We start from the raw sequence: 16437 nt of genomic DNA on the forward strand, positions 1-16437 counted from the left end.
AGAGGAAGACCAATGCGGTGCCCTTTATGTTAATGGATACATTAACATAAACCCAAAGGCCCTTTTCAGGGCCACTCATAGGTCTCGAAAAGAGATTGACTTTTAATTGCCAACCCTCTTTTTTTATTTTTTTTATTTTTTTTTTAAAACAAATCTCATGTTCATTTCCCATTGTCGCTCAACAGTCCCACGATTTATTCCCATGTTCATTTCCCTTTGTCGTTCAACAGTCCCAAACTCTATTCCCATGTTAATTTCCCTTGTCGCTAGACAGTCCCACGATTTTTCGTCCATGTTAAATTTCCATTGTCGCTAGACAGTTCCAGGGTGGTTAATGTTAAATTTCCATTGTCGCTAGACAGTCCCAGGAGGGGTCTGTAATGCTAATTCCCATTGTCGCTAGATCGTCCCCTTTCACTACTATTGGGATTTATTAAAATTATTATGTAAAGGTAGTGTTAAATCGCTACATGAAAGCAAATCCACACTTCTTTATAAAAGGACTAAAAATCTTTAAGATTTCCTAATTAATTCTAAACAAGAAAAAAAACATCATATAAAAACGGATCATCAAATGAATGTAATAGACTTATGTGTTCGCACTGTTCTTTTATTAATGAAAATAATTCTTACAATAGTAATAATTCAAAAGAAACATTTAATATGCATTGTGATACTATTTGTGCCTCATCAAATTATATATATATATATATATATATATATATATATATATATATATATATATATATATATATATATATATATATATATATATATATATATATATATATATATATATATATATATGGATGGATGGATAGGCAGATATATAGATTGACAGACAGACAGTTAGATAGTTATATAGATAGATAGATACATAGATAGATAAATAAAGTTAACAACACCATAGAATCGAATTCAATATATATTTAATAATAAATATCAAGATAATCTACAGTTAGATAAAACATATTGCTCATAAATCCCGTGTCTGGATGCATACTGTTCTAAAATCACAATAAATAGTTCCAAAACTTGTCTAATCATCACCATCTCGATTGCATGGGAAAATAGTTCCTCGCTGCACCAAAAATGTAAAATGTGTATAGACCTTTTTTTTTTTACATAAGCATAAGGTAATCAATCAGTTAAGCCAAGTCTAATGAATGTATTCTGAGTTATAAAAAGTTCAGTTTCCTTTATACCCCTTACATTTGTCAAAAGGTTAGTCTTGTCTTTTAATATTCTCCTTAACTAACGTATATTGTGTAATACTTGACATAACATCGCAACAGGTTACAGGCTAAAGCTGGCCATAGGTTATATAACAAGAAAGTGATAAGATTTATCGACTTGGAGCAAGTATTGCTTGGTTTTAAATGTAAAGCCCAAGCAATCTAAAATATTATGCATAATATGCAGCAAAAAAATTCTAAATTATTGATTGTTTTGGCAATGAAAACTCCTAGTATTTTTCTATATATTACCAAAATATACGTTTACATGTTTTTGAATGAACAAGACGATGATAGGTATGCGCCACAGAATTTACAGTAACCTTAAGCTGAACAGATTAACGTACTTTAAAAGTTGCGTCATTTCTGGAAATATGGATAAAAGGCATATAAGCAATTATACATTTCCATGCGTATCAGAACCCTATTTCTGTATTCATATGATACTGTTGTACTTGGAAAAGTGTTTGACGACATACAATATAATGACTATATCCATTACTTGAATGTCACTACAGGTAATAACGAAATCTAATTATAAGAAACGGAATTCGTCAAAGGACTGTGATAAAAACGATTTTACATCCACGCTTTATGTCCATAAATATATTACTTTTTTCCTGTACCAGGTTAAACATGAAGCGAAAATAAGCTTTATTTTGTTTTTTCCTAAGAAGAAAGAGTTTCCAACGCGACAGCCATTGTGGATACAAAATAAACTGGTATAAAATTAAAAGCTTAATAACAGTATTATCATGCATAAATTATATTTTCTATTTTTATCTAATAGAATTCAAATATGGCTTTGCCAACTAACTCAATAGGAAGTATAAGATAATAAATATTTTAACATTTTAGATCATAAATGTGCATTTACACACCTCAGGTTATATATAAATACATAAATTTAATTTTAAAAATTTCTTTGCATTCTTCTGTATTTTTAAATTGTACAGAGAGTTAGTTTGAGTGATTCATATAGTGATATATTTGGCTCAAATTGTTCATTGTCCAAATCGAATAATTATTTAAAATTGTTCATAAATTTCCCACAAAACAATAATCATGTCATATCACTACGCACCCCACAAAGACAATTTTTGGCTTAAGTAATCTGTGATTTTGTTTTGCAAATACATACAAATAGATCATTTTAATATAACGTGGTTGAGTAAGGATGGAAGACCGACAGTGTACATTGGCTTTTTGTTCCTATTTACTGTCCTAATAACAGCCTTGAAACTGGATAGGCCTTTGTTTGTCTACATTTGGAACTGTAATGGTAAAATATTTGTCTCCACCTGGGCCTTAAAAATTGTAAAAATACCAAAAATATTGTTTAGATCGTTGTACTTATCGGTTATTAGGACCTGAAATGGGTATTTGACGAATGGATATTTTCTTTTGAACCATTTGGTGAAGAACGTGACGATGTTTGCCTAAGCATTGTTTCTGGTGTTTAGACAAATGTATCGTGCCTTTCAAGACGTTCAAACAGCATTCGCACACGGTATCGATGACATCTTTGGAGGCAATTTGAATGAGTATTTTCCTGATAGGTGGAGAAGCTTTGGACAGGACAGACAACATGTCCCCATGTTTGACTAAACGAGGATGCAGTCCTTTCCTTTTCTTTCCTTTAGGTTTAGAAGAGGTATCGAAAGGTTCATTGTTTTCTTGAGTTCAAATTCCCATCCCCATGGGACGGTTTTCAAGGCTGGAAACAGCTTGTTTCACATATATAGAGGGGGGGGGGGACAGTGGAAGAGTGTTTGAACTCAAGAGTCCACAAAGGCTTTTGTTTGTTTCAATATTTGCAGTGTATGTATAGGCCTCATTCCTAAAAAGAAAATCAATATGTTTTATACCAGACAGGTAAAAAGTATTTATAACATAATGCACGCTGTTGTCTGCTAACATTATCGACTAAAACAAGCTGAATGGCCTTCATAGCGTGATATATATGAACTGACTGTCGTACATAAAGAAAACGTCTTAAACAAATGATTGGCTTTCAGTGTTAAGTGTGTTACGACTCTGCGGTCTTAAAATAAGTAACAGACACAAGCAAAATTAACAAGTTTTGTAAACATTGCAAATTCACTTCTCTGAGTTAGAAACTTAAACTTTAAAAGGAACTTGCAGTGATGTGAATTAAATCCAAAATAACCCTGAAAATTCAATCGCAAGTACAAAAGAACAGTGCGTTCCAAATGAATCACAGGTCCTGAATGTACTCATGTACCAACAGACTTGAATGAGCTGAAGTGCCCACAGCTTTGATGTTTCACAATGTTCTTGTCCAGAACGTCTTTGAATGAATTCACAGTAATCCGCATTTAGTCTTCTTCTTTTGACGAATGGGTATTTTCTTTTGAATCATTTGGTGAAGAACGTGACGATGTTTGCCTATGCATTGTTTCTGGTGTTTAGACAAAGGTATCGTGCCTTTCAAGACGTTCAAACAACATTCGCACACGGTGTCGATGACATCTTTGGAGGCAGTTTGAATGAGTTTTTTTCGCATGGGTGGAGAAGCTTTGGACAGGACAGACAACATGTCCCCATGTTTGAGTAAACGAGGATGCAGTCATTTCCTTTTCTTTCCTTTGGGTTTAGAAGAGGGATGTTTTCTGGAGAGTGACATCTTTGCTTGTTGGTTCCGGGACACTCACCAAAAATACACTAACGTAGATGACTTAGCACATGCCCTTTTATCTTTTTTTGGACAATCGCTTTGTCAAAAAGGTGACAATGTGTTTTCCACAATTGCCAAAGAATCCTCCCCATTTGGTTACTCCTCTTTTTCTTTGGACTACGGTGTCTTTTCTTAGGGTAACGTCGATGCTTGGCTAAGCGCTTTGTCGAATGACGAGACTGTCCTTGTATCTTTCCTTTTTAGACAGAAGAATGACGATAGCGACGGTGTTCACTTCTTTGAGGTGACATCTTTGGGCGTTCAGGAGCACAAAAAACACTGATAGCCATGCTTTGTCTCAGAGCTTTCATATACTGGAACGCGTCGTCACTGATTGTTTTTACGTCGTATCAACTTGATGACAAGCATCACACGTCGTGGAGGGGTTCGCAGCGGACTAAATCGAGACAGTTCTTGCTTGGACAAATCCAGTAAACTCTGTACTATGCCCGATCTCTCTTGGACTTTTATTTTGGGAGCAGGTACTTTGTGAGCAGCTGACACTGCAGCTAAAGACGAGGAGGGTGTCACCGCTGGAGGAGAAGGTTTTGGAGACTCGGGTTTCCATGATGTCATCAAATGAGGAAGAACGGGTGTCAGATTGTGCTGGGCAGGCATCCCCAGCAACGGATAAGTGGAAGAACCTCAGGCTACCGGAGACGCGGTCACCGACGTTGCAGGTCGTGGTTTGCAAATGTAAGGTTGTGTCCTGTTTGAAGTGCCCCTCCTCTTGCGGGTAGAATCTGTTTTCTGTGGGCTTTTCTTTTTCTGAGGACTTTTATTTTTCTGTGGGCTTTTCTTTTTCTTGGGTTTTGAACTGGTCTTCACACCATTGCTTTCACTTCCTTAGGCTTCATTTGGCTTTTTTGGGAGTGGGTTTTTCTTGGGGAGAACTTTGGGACCATTAGGATCCCATTTTAAGAGGGAGCGAATGATGACACCTCCTGGAGTACCGCTCACTTCAGGTTTTAAAATGATTTGCTTTTTGGCTTGAGTGTCGATGCGGAGATCGGCCAGCTGAGTCAAGGCTACTTTCTTTCTATCAAAAAAGCGTTTGGTTTGATGAGGAGTATGAATGATGCCTTGCAGTAATTGACGTGCTGTCACCGTAGACCATCGTAAGACTTCTTTGAGACTGGCTTCTAAGACATGAGCACGTATTTGTGGATTTTTTTCGCGACTGATGCCATACAGGGCACGAATCAATTTGACGGGAAGGGACGTCATGTTGACGATGTGTGAGACAGACGAAAAGTGTCCGAGGTTTTTATAGATTTTTTGGTTAAGTCGACGAAGGAGACATGTACAGGATAGGCCCTCCGTCTTGACACCAGTGGTGAAACAAATGGGTACGAAATCGCAAATAATCGGGGGTAGTGGGTTTCAAATCGACGAGTAGATAAGCGTGTCGGGTTTGAGTGGCATCGTCGTACGCATGAGTCAGCCAATGTGTTCCTAACTGTTTGGCTAAGACTTGCACTTGCGATTTATCTCTAGGGCTTTTAAACAAGACCACGTAATGAGCATTGAGACTTGCACTTGCGATTTATCTCTAGGGCTTTTAAACAAGACCACGTAATGAGCATTGAGACTGATGGTGCGATGGGCTTTACTTTGTTGAAACAAATTTTGAGTAATATAAATGACACTGGCATTACGATGATGCCCTTTGCGCATAAACCACATATCTTTTATATCTTCTTCGTCTTCTCCTAACATGTCGTCGAAAATGAACAGATGGGTTTGACTGGGGTCAGACACGATTCCGTCGTCTTCGTTAGGAAAGCCTTCCACAAACACGATGGAATCGCCTTGACTTTCTCACAAGAGACTGTACGCCGATTGCCACTCTTTGTAACACAACACGATTCGTTGAGGTGGACGATCGATCAAATGATGTTTATGTTCGATCAAACGTTTGACAAATTCGGTTTTGCCTGAACCGCTAGGTCCAGCAATTAACATGTTAAAGGGATGGCGAAGATACAAGGCCTCCCCACTGGCACGATCTGTGTGTTCCTCGATGACTTTTGAAAGTGGAGGAAGAAGGAGCAGAGACAGCAGAAGTAGCTATAGTGCAAGGAATGCCTCTTGTGACACGAAGACAGACAAGACAAGAGTTTTTATGCTTTTATCAGGACACGTTTATTAATGTTTTCAAATAAATACGAAGGACAAAAATACATTAAAACAAAAGGGTTAAGTACAAGGATAAAATACACATCAGAACCATCAAAGTGGAATAGAAACAAGTCTCTGTACAACATGTTTTTGATAACCAAGGTGTCCTAGAGATAATGTATAATGTTCTTACAGACTCTACATGGGGTATTGTCACACAAGTGTCCTCCCGGAATGGTCTTTCGGGAATGTCCATGACAGTCCTGTCCTGATGGAAGTGGATGTCCTCGGTGACGGGTTCTTCTGGCACTGTCACTAACACGGGTTTAAAAGTGACTTTTTTCCTAGGACGTTTAAATGGAGGATCACAACTCTCGAGCATAATGATCCACTTCTTGTGTCCAAGCGTCAAAACCCCAATTTTTCCAGTCACGTACATCTGTCCAATGTGGGTGTAAGTCACAAGCTACACATACACATCGTCATACACAACTTCGGTACCCAAAAGTTGTCGAATCTTTTTTTCTCGTACAGGTCGAGAAGTATCCAGATGAAAACGCAAGGCTTTGAGCAATATGAGTCTCTCGTGGACATTTAAAGGAACCACTTTCGTGTTTTATTGTGTGGTAATTACGGTTCGTAAAGAGTCCACAAGGAATCGGCTGGTAAATGAAATCCCAGAGAACAAGTCACTAAGACACACACCACGCGTCGACCACAATTGAATGGACACAGATTCCGTAATAAGTGTTGTTAATCCTCTACTGTTTGAATAGTGTCATTGATTTCCTTCCACGGAATCTGTTGTATCACTTGTGATAAAAGTTGTGGCATGGTAGCCTGTTTTTATACCTCTTTTTGTCGGAGACAATAAGTGAACGTTCTGCACAGAGATGATTTTACTCCAGTGGCGAATCTAAATAGTTTAGTCACTAACTTGCACATCATAAGACACCGTTAAGAAGTTTCCTTTTCAACTATGTTGACGTTGTGTAAAAGATTTTGGTAAGTCTCTAACTCTTCCTCTGGAATTCGTTGCAGTAAGTGTACCTTGTAGTACATACAATCAGGAGTAACAAACCAATCCTTCTCGCCCACGTCCAGTTTAACAATGTCTGCCACTTGAACTTTTTCATCTGATTCAGTCCTTTAATAGCATTCATGTACCAATGGTTTAAACATCGGTGACGTAACGGATGCAATTGTTTTTTGCGTTTCACTTGTATTTTGACTAGCTTTCGGTAAATCCGTTCTCTCAACTCCACAGGCAAGCCACGAATGTTCTCTTGTAAAGTATCCATGATCATGTCAGTCAGTATTATTTTAGTTAAAATCTTCTCCTAGAGCGAAAGTAATGAACATAGTGAGTAATTTCTGACCACTGCCATTCATGGTAACGATCAAGAATGTCAACAAAAAATCTTCTAATGTAAACGATCTAAAGCGGAATAATAGGGTGAACGCACACTTGATCCAGAAAAATCTGATCCGTGTGTTGACTTCTTTCACTTTCCTCTTGTGAATTTCTCGACGCAAAAGTTCTACAGTCACCCATTGAGATTTAGCTCTGGCAAGTCCCTGCCAAACTTCATTGTAGATCTTCTCTTGCAGTTCGTTTGGTAATGCTTGAATATCATTTTTTTTTAATGGGGTTTAAATACTGGTCTCGGTGGTGTCCATCGTTTGACTCCTAGCCAATCAGGTTTCTTGAACGACTTGGTAGGTCACTTCAAGGACTCGGTCCCACTAAAGCTAGGTTGTGACAATTCGGAGACCATCGAGCATGTTCCAGGTATGCTGAATCTTGTTGTTTCCACTGGTGTAGTGACACACTGCAACTTAAGCACTTATCCCCTTCGCCCAAGTAGAAAAATCCGGCTCTAATTTTTCAGGGGTCGGTCCTCACGGTTATTTAGAACATTGTTCTTTGAACGATTAAAGACGATTTTCAAATTTGCAGTATTCAGGCAAACGCACAGGAAACGAATATTCGTCTTTCACAGGTTTGTTTCGATGAGGGTAGGTTGACATTGACAGGAGTTTGCTGAGTACTGGATGACATCCGTAGAGTGGTAGACCTGAAGGTTGACATCCACAATGAAAACCAGTAAAGAGTCCACGATCACGAGTGGCATCGCTTTCGCATCCGTCAGGTTTGACACGAACAGCATCACTTTCTATGGTAGGTGTAGTGGTAGTAGTAGTAGTGATAACAAAGTTCCCATGACGCTTTACTGTATCGCTCTCATTGCAAGGCAAATCACCGTTCTCCACTGCAAACTCCGCTACGCAATTACAATGGTAACCGCATGCACACTTACAGTTTCCTTCCGGACAATTTCCGTCGCAATGCATGGGTCTTATCCATCCACTACTACTTGAATGATGTCTGTTTTAAATGATTCATCTTTCTCGCTTAGTCTTGGTAGTGACGATGAACTATCGATCTTGGATATTGTCCCTTTTTATACTAGTCGCAATGAAGTCTCAAACTTGTACATCGTTCCTTTTTATGTCTAATTTTGGAAGTCTTCCTTTTTTTCTTCCTCGACAAAGGTACTACCTTCTCTAAGGTACCGTCATAAATGTACCGTAGTGTGATGGGTGGAAAGGCCATAGAATGGTAAGGACAGTGCGGAGACCATCGAATATGTTCCAGAATAGCTGAATCTTTATAGAGACAAAGATCCATTCGTAACTTCAGGCCGCAACTGAAACACTGTACTTCATATCCTAATCCAGTCTCAGGTCCCAAGTAGACAAGTCCTGCTCTAGCTAAAACATTCGAAGTAGGTAATCATTCCCTATCCGTTGGCCATTTTTGAAACGTTTCCAATCGACGGGCACAATCACAACAGTCAGGCAAGAAGACCGGAAAAGGGTATGGTTTGAACTAGGAGGTCTCATTGGGTCTCTCACTCGATTCATGATGTGGCGAAGTCATCTTTCTTATTGGTCGCTATCCTCTTACAACCATTTTTTATACCGACATGTCCATACAGTAAAGTGAAGTGATTTGGAAGACGCACTCGCTTCTGGTACACGATTTGATACAGCTTTTCCAAGGGTCGACTGACGATTTGGTGAGTGACTAAACGTACAATCTTGTTCGGTTGGTAGGTGGTCACTTTAAAGTTTCCATCCTCTCCAGACTGCTAGGCTTCTTTCAATACCCCAAAGTTTAACACTTCACTGGTGCGATAATTGAGAGTCAATCCTTTCACTTTACACTCGGCGTGCACTTCTCCTTGTTTGTCCCGGTATTCGTAGCCGTAATTTTTAGGACCACCACTAGCAAAACTTACAATCTTCTCGTCTCGGTGCTCGTCTGTCCAGTCTCCTAAACGGTGTCCTTCGATGTCAGGGTGACGTTGACCCTGGCGATCGATGTAGATGCAACTGCCCTTGTCAAAGTACAGGATACGGTCATCTAACAGCTCTAAAGTTTCGTACAATTTTAAGCGAGCATGGGCTGTCACGTAAGCCGCAATGATGACATTTCCAAATTCATCGGCTTGAACAAAGTCCAGATCTGCTTCGTAATTGACTGAGATCAAATCCTCACGAACGACGTCCACGTGTTTCATGTATTTGGTTTTTTCGTGAATCATCTGGAAGAACCGGGAAGGTTCTGTCAAATATTCTGTCTTCGGTAAACACGGTCGTTGTGCCATTTTGCCCCACAAGCAATTTAACATCACTTTGGCAAACGATCGCCTGCCTTTGTTTTTCTCGATGTGGTCTAAAGTGATACCTTCCTCTTCCCAGTATTTCTCTTTGAATGTCTTTTGATCTTCGTGAGTGTGACTCCAGGATGGATAGATGCTGGCTTCTTGTTTCGGTTTCAAAAAGGCATCCACGTAGTCTGCTAAAATACCTTTATGAGTCTCGTCACCCTTATGGTATTTTTGTGTCTTGGGAAAGTGATAAATTTCGTACACTTCTAACAATTGGTATCCCATGTCCAGAGCTTTGAACAATTCCACGCTGACCCACGTTCCCGTCAAGGCGCGTTCTTCCTGGGTGTGCTGACAAGGCTGATCTTGGTTACACGTTTCGGCACAAGTACGGCGCAAGGGAAACATCAGTTTTAGTTTGCAATGGTGAGGTAACATGGGATGGTACAAGTCGGTGGGAGGCAAAACTTTGCACTTCATCAAGCCTTCGTATTGCCGAATATTGTCCAGGTCGATGTGTTGCGTCAGCAATTGCGGGTGCCCAGTAGGAAAGCGACAATATTTGCACACGTAGGGATACAGCGAACAATCGTCCAAGTATTTGATTTCTTCTCCTTTCTCTTCGTCGGCGTGGTAAAGCAAACAGGTGGCATTGGTCCGTCCTCCGTACAAACTGTCCCTCAGGTTCAGTGGGTCGACCAGCTTGTAACTTTCTACGATGCGTTTAAACTCGGAATCGGCTTTCAAACGGTGATCGTACTCGTGTTCCAACATTTCCACCTCTTGGTATCCTTGCTGTTCTAACTTCAAGCGTCGCTGACACGTAACCGTGTCCAAGTCTTCCATGGTTCGTTGTAAAAACTTATTTTTAGTGATACGTTGAGGGTAACAGACGGGACATCCGTAAAATAAACAACCGTTAAACTCGTACACGATATTGGGGTTTTCTAAGTCCCAGCCATCCACCGAATACGTTCCGATGGTCTTTTCTCCTCCTCCGTTGCGGGAGTGCTGAATCCATTTGTCTTCCTTGTCGCACAAGTAGTGTAACCAGCGTAGGGCTTTGACCGAGTATTAACGTTTGACAAAGTTGGTTGTTTGAGGACTGATGACAGCCAGTGTGTTGACGGTACACTAAGGAACATGCTTTGGCAATGGTGCAAGCTTCTTTCAAAGGATCGACCCCTCCGTGTTCCATGAACAGTTCTCGAAATTTTCCGCAGCAACGCCGTAAATTGTCCACGTCGGAACGACAATACTTTAACATTTCTTCCTGAAATTAGAAGGGGGCCGAGGCGTGAGCCTGGTACCAAATGTAGAAAGCTTCTCGTTGTTCGGTACGCATGTTGTTGGGGTCGTACTCGTGAGCCTCAGGCAAATGGGCAAGAACGGCATGTTGATTGGCTTGGGTATTGAAAAAGTGAGGAAAATAACCGTTTGTAATTTCTGTCATTCCAAACGTTTTAGGCATTCGGCTCAAAGGCATGGCCAAGTAACTCATCGAATCTTTAAACTGTACTTGTCCTACTTGCATGGAAATCATTTTGGCCTCGTTCAAAGTCACTTTAGGACGTGCGGTGCCTTGTTCCGTATAGTATCTCAAAAGAAACTGTCCATCGTATCCCCATTTCTAGACTGGTCCCCATTCTGACATATCATTAGTACCATGAGTCTATAATAGCTCAGTGATCACATACAATAGATAAAATGCATTTCCTAAAGTCAGAAGACACAGTCAGGTGTACATTCTAACATGCAATAAAAACACTGTAACTCTAGGATTTTTAAAGGTTAGTTAATTGTATGCATCGGTATTTATTAATATCTTTAGTACGAAATTCTAGCTAGATTTAAAACGGTTAGGATTGAAACCTCGGTCGACTATTCAAAATTAAGCAATATTTCATATAACAATATGTATGTGTGTGTGCGTGTCGCTTGTCAAAGACAAGCTCTCAAAATCAACCCCCACAAACGCATAGCATTAAACGCCATCCTAATCCTAGAGCAGCATAGAAATGAACAATGTGATGAATTCTTCATATAAAAACAACACTTTTTGCCAATCTAGCAAGATTATAGCTGCAATTCTGAAAGCAAATTATACTTCTGGAAGCAACCATATGGATTGGCCATAGCAAACTTTGCATAAACATTCGCTCAAAACTAATCTCTTATCGTCACCATATATATATATATATATATATATATATATATATATATATATATATATATATATATATATATATATATATATATATATTGCATTTAGAACAATCAGTAGAGTCAGATTCTGAATAGGTACACAATTTGCTCTGACAACGAGACATTTTAAAACTGATCGAAAGAACCGTCACGGCATTCACGAGAGCGATGACTTTATCGAGGTCTGAAACAGGACGTAATACAATGGGCCAAAGAACAAAATCACGCTGACTTCATAAAAACTAAAGAAAAGAGAAAAGAAGAAAGTCTGCCCATCTTATAGTTGCATCTCGTCATTCATTATTTGAAGGATATAAAAACTGATCAAACACAGTCACAAGATCTAAGAGAGCGAGAATGTCATCAAAATAACTGACACAAAGACTAAATTAGAAAATCACGCTGACTTCTTCAAATACAAAGAAAAGAGAAATGCAGAATGAAAACATCATAATCTCCATCCATCCAGTCTGCACCTCAGTTAGGTCGCTTCATTCTTAAACACTGAACCACGATTGAAACTGCCAAACTCCGACAAAATCTTCCTTCATAAACTAATTGTAGCTTACTGCATACCAAAATATCTAACAGATAACATTCTCATAGCAAAATCGAAACCACCAGGAACCAAGCACCAAACTTCAATGTCGTTTTTTTTTTTATTGGAATAGACGGCAAGCACCCATGGAGTCCAGAAACATTGATGATAAAAAGAAGCATATTGTATCCGCCGCCCTCAAACACTCTGACCCACTGTTGAATCGAAATTGATACCTTAACGCAAATGAATACATATTATTACCACATTATTATTATTATTGTTATTATTATTATTATTATTATTATTATTATTATTATTATTAATAAGAATAAGAAATCAATCGTATGACAAAATATAATTCTTGAAGAAGAAGAAAAACATACAACAGGACCACATCATACTCATTACAATGTGATGCTTTTTTTTTTTTTAATGTATCTTTTCGTCTAGTCGTTTCTTACAGTTTGATCAAGACCTTTAGAGCGCTTGAGAAACAAACTTTAGTCCCTCCATAATCATAGGATTTAATTGTGCATATAGTTGATAAAGCAAGTAGTGGGAAGTGCAGATAGTTTAGATTATGGTAAAAGAAAAATCCCCCAAGAATGAAAGAAAAGAAAATAGAGGAAAATATAATATTTGCAAGGATAGGTAACTACACCTCAATAATTTGTATGTCCTCAAAGAAAAAATGCTATTGAACAAACTGAAAAGGTCAAAAGCAAACACATATTTTAATTGCGTGTGACTAAATATTGGAAAACTGTTGAATCGGTTCACTCTCGAAATCAACAAAATGACACGGTGGATGAGAGGCAGCACCCCCACCCCCAGTTGACCTCTTTTTAGAATCGTTGGTTTCGTACAATATAAAAATACATCTCTTGTAAAGATAAACTATTATAGTCGATATTGGATAGAGCAGTAAATAGTTTTTATAACTGGATTACTGTGTGAAATAATAAAAATGAACAATAACAAAATAAAGAGTGTAATAATAATAATGATAATAATAATAATAATCTAAAAGTAGGTCACGAAATATTTTAATATAAGAACAGGGGTCAAATTATTATAGAGAGAGTGTAATATTGTCTCTTTGAGAGAATAAGGGAGGGCAACGGACAATCACGATTTTATATTTAAGCCCAAAGTCCTCATTGATTTTAACTGCTGAACCCAATATTTTCATTCCGTATGCGCTCTGATTCGGCCCCTCCCGGACTGGACTTTATTGAGCTCTATTGGCAGCATCACAAGGTACTTGATGGTATGTCTGGCTGAGTTTTAACGTTTGGCACTTGTGAGTAGATTGAGAACGCGATCTTGTAAGTTATCCATTCGCTTTCTAAAGTCCGCAGTTTTCCTTACGTTAAACCTTACTACCGGTGGTTAAATTCCGGAACGTTTGTGACTCCACTCAGTCAATCCTGAATTGAATGCAATTTGCACCATCTCCTTTAACCTCTCAAGAGACTCGAAAGTATGTCCGATTGAGTTGAAATGGTTTGCAAGTTTAGAACGAAGGTACCATTAGGTTCAGTAAACTCTAACGATAGTTTATGCCTGTTTTATCAGTGATGAGAATGAACGATAATTTATGCTTGTTTTATCTGTGAAGAGAATGTGGCTCTTGTGTTTATTATTTCGCTTTATAGAATCCACCTTTTCGTCAGCATATTTAACAGCAGGGTATTTGGAGGTCAGCAGATAAACAGCACGTTTGCTGTAACATGCCAATCTTCAGTTGACGTTAAAGGATGCTGCAATTATTAAACACCATAACGTTTCTCGCTCAGTCATAGGCAAAGTTTGTCTTGGCATTCACGAGAGCGACGACTTTATCGAGGTCAGAAACAGGACGTAATACAATGGGCCAAAGAACAAAATCACGCAAACTTCATGAAAACTAAAAGAAAAGGAAAAAAGAAGAAAGTCTATCCATCTTATAGTCGCATCTCGTCATTCATTATTTGAAGGATATAAAAGCAGATCAAACACAGTGACAAGATCTAAGGGAGTGAGAATGTTATCAAGTAGGTGATAGAAAGACTAAATTAGGAAATCACGCTGACTTCTTCAAATACAAAGAAAAGGGAAATGCAGAATGAGAACATATCATAATCTCCAGCCATCCTGTCTGCACCACAGTTAGGTCGCTTCATTCTTCGCCTATCACTGAGCAAGAAATATTCCGGTGTTCAATAACTGTAGCATCCTTTAACATCAACTGAAAATTGGCATTGGATCGATTTGAAGTATTCTTAGCCAGTATCAGGTATTCTTTCAGATTCTCAGGAACTCAAGCTTGGGGAATGTCTTGAAAAATGTCTAGTCCTACATATGAAACCAACATGTGCTATGTCTTACATTATAGGACTAGAAAAATGCCCTACAAATGTTCTAAAGTTTAGATGTGGCACCATTGTGTTCCGAATATCAATTTTAAATTTGTTGCATCATGGTGGTACATGTACACAAAGGCAATGCTTCTGTGTGTACTGTTTGTTTTTGTGCCTATAATCAGTGTTGATACTGAGAGTCGTGGTTTTAGTGACATCACTGTCGATTTTCATCCTTCCTACGAAGTACTTATTGAGTTGATTTTTTTATTTTCATAACTTTTGGCTAGAAAAGATGCAGTTAATACGAATTTGTATCTGGTTACATGTTTGGTGCATTAGCTGCTTTGCAGTGCATAAAGAGCTGGTTTGAAGTACATGTCTGTTTCAGTGTTCTTATCACAAAGTTTGCTCTGAACATCTAAAATGGAAAAAAGGAAAACATTTGAATGAAAGCTAATGTTAAAACACATACGGGATACTCCAAGATGTTCAAAAAGTTAAAAGTGGTATTCGTACACTTATGATACCGTTGTTGGTCATCATAATTGTTCCAGCTGTTTGATCTAGATTTGTGTCTATTGAAATAATTTAAGATTATTTTGTGTCGTTTTTTAAATAAACTAACACCTGTTGTTTCTTTTATCAGATGCCTGGATTTGATCATCTAGTGTGAAATGCGGGCAGGATTTGGTATAGCAGTTAAATGTATCAGATATGTGTTTTCCTGCTGATAAGAGACCTAGAGTGTACAATATTTCACACCACTCGAGTTTTGCAGATTATGGAATATGTTGAACTATAGATATGATTCAATCTTGCAAAATGTTCATGACGGCACACAGATAATCTATCTTTTACAGGATATGAGTCAAAATCGTGGCTAATAACTTGCAGTTCAACTTGCATTAGTTGCTTAATCATTGCGAATCAAATGTGAACAACTTAAATAAATTATCTGGAAAAGTAATTTACCTCGTGTATTCACTCAAAGGAAAAACATAACCACATCATGTCTTAGTGATATTTCATGACTCTTACACGTTGTATTAGCTAATCAAACAATTAAAATGCACCAAAGCAAGGATAATTGTCAGAGTTCAATTAGGTGAAATTAAATTTCTTTATAGTATAACATACTATTTGAATGCAACATTCCTGATACATGGCATCTAAATGAAACACAATCAATAGGGAACAAATGGATTGATGATAAGGATAAAACCAGTTTCCTCTAGTTAATAATTTCTGTGTGTTCATCATGAAACCTATATTTATCTGTTTCGATGCATCCTGGATGACAGCTGCTGTCAAGTTCTGTGTTGAGAAAATGATATGAGCCACAGCATTTTCTGGACTTAAATGTGTTTGAAACATGTGCTTTCTATTCCGCACCAAAAAGTCAGGTGCTAATTTCAGTAATGAGTATTCCAAGCTCAAGACTGTTAAAGGATTTAAAGTCCATCAATAAAACAATGTCTCTATATTTTTTCATTTATAACTCGGATAAGCTCTGAAAAGATTGTTTTTACTAAAATCTATCTTTCATTTTCAACCAATTCTGGCCAGCCACACTCGTATATACTCTGTTTTATCTTAACCATTTCCAGACTGATTC

General features: G+C 38.2%; 1 protein-coding gene across 2 annotated transcripts in view; it reads left to right on the top strand.

The window, feature by feature from the left end:
• LOC149800139 (uncharacterized) overlaps positions 1–16437 on the top strand; it is a 122931-nt gene that overhangs the window by 52262 nt on the left and 54232 nt on the right. Inside the window, exon 1 of one of the 2 annotated variants that reach the window (XM_089959738.1) lies at positions 13936–14004. The exons of the other annotated variant lie outside the window; for it this stretch is intronic. The gene's annotated coding sequence lies outside the window, so the exon portion shown is untranslated. Of the gene's footprint in view, positions 1–13935; positions 14005–16437 lie in introns of those variants that run through there. 2 annotated transcript variants of the gene reach the window in all.

This window comes from Sinohyriopsis cumingii, chromosome 5 (assembly GCF_028554795.1).
Source record: "Sinohyriopsis cumingii isolate HCF-2022 chromosome 5, ASM2855479v2, whole genome shotgun sequence".
Classification (NCBI taxonomy): domain Eukaryota; kingdom Metazoa; phylum Mollusca; class Bivalvia; order Unionida; family Unionidae; genus Sinohyriopsis; species Sinohyriopsis cumingii.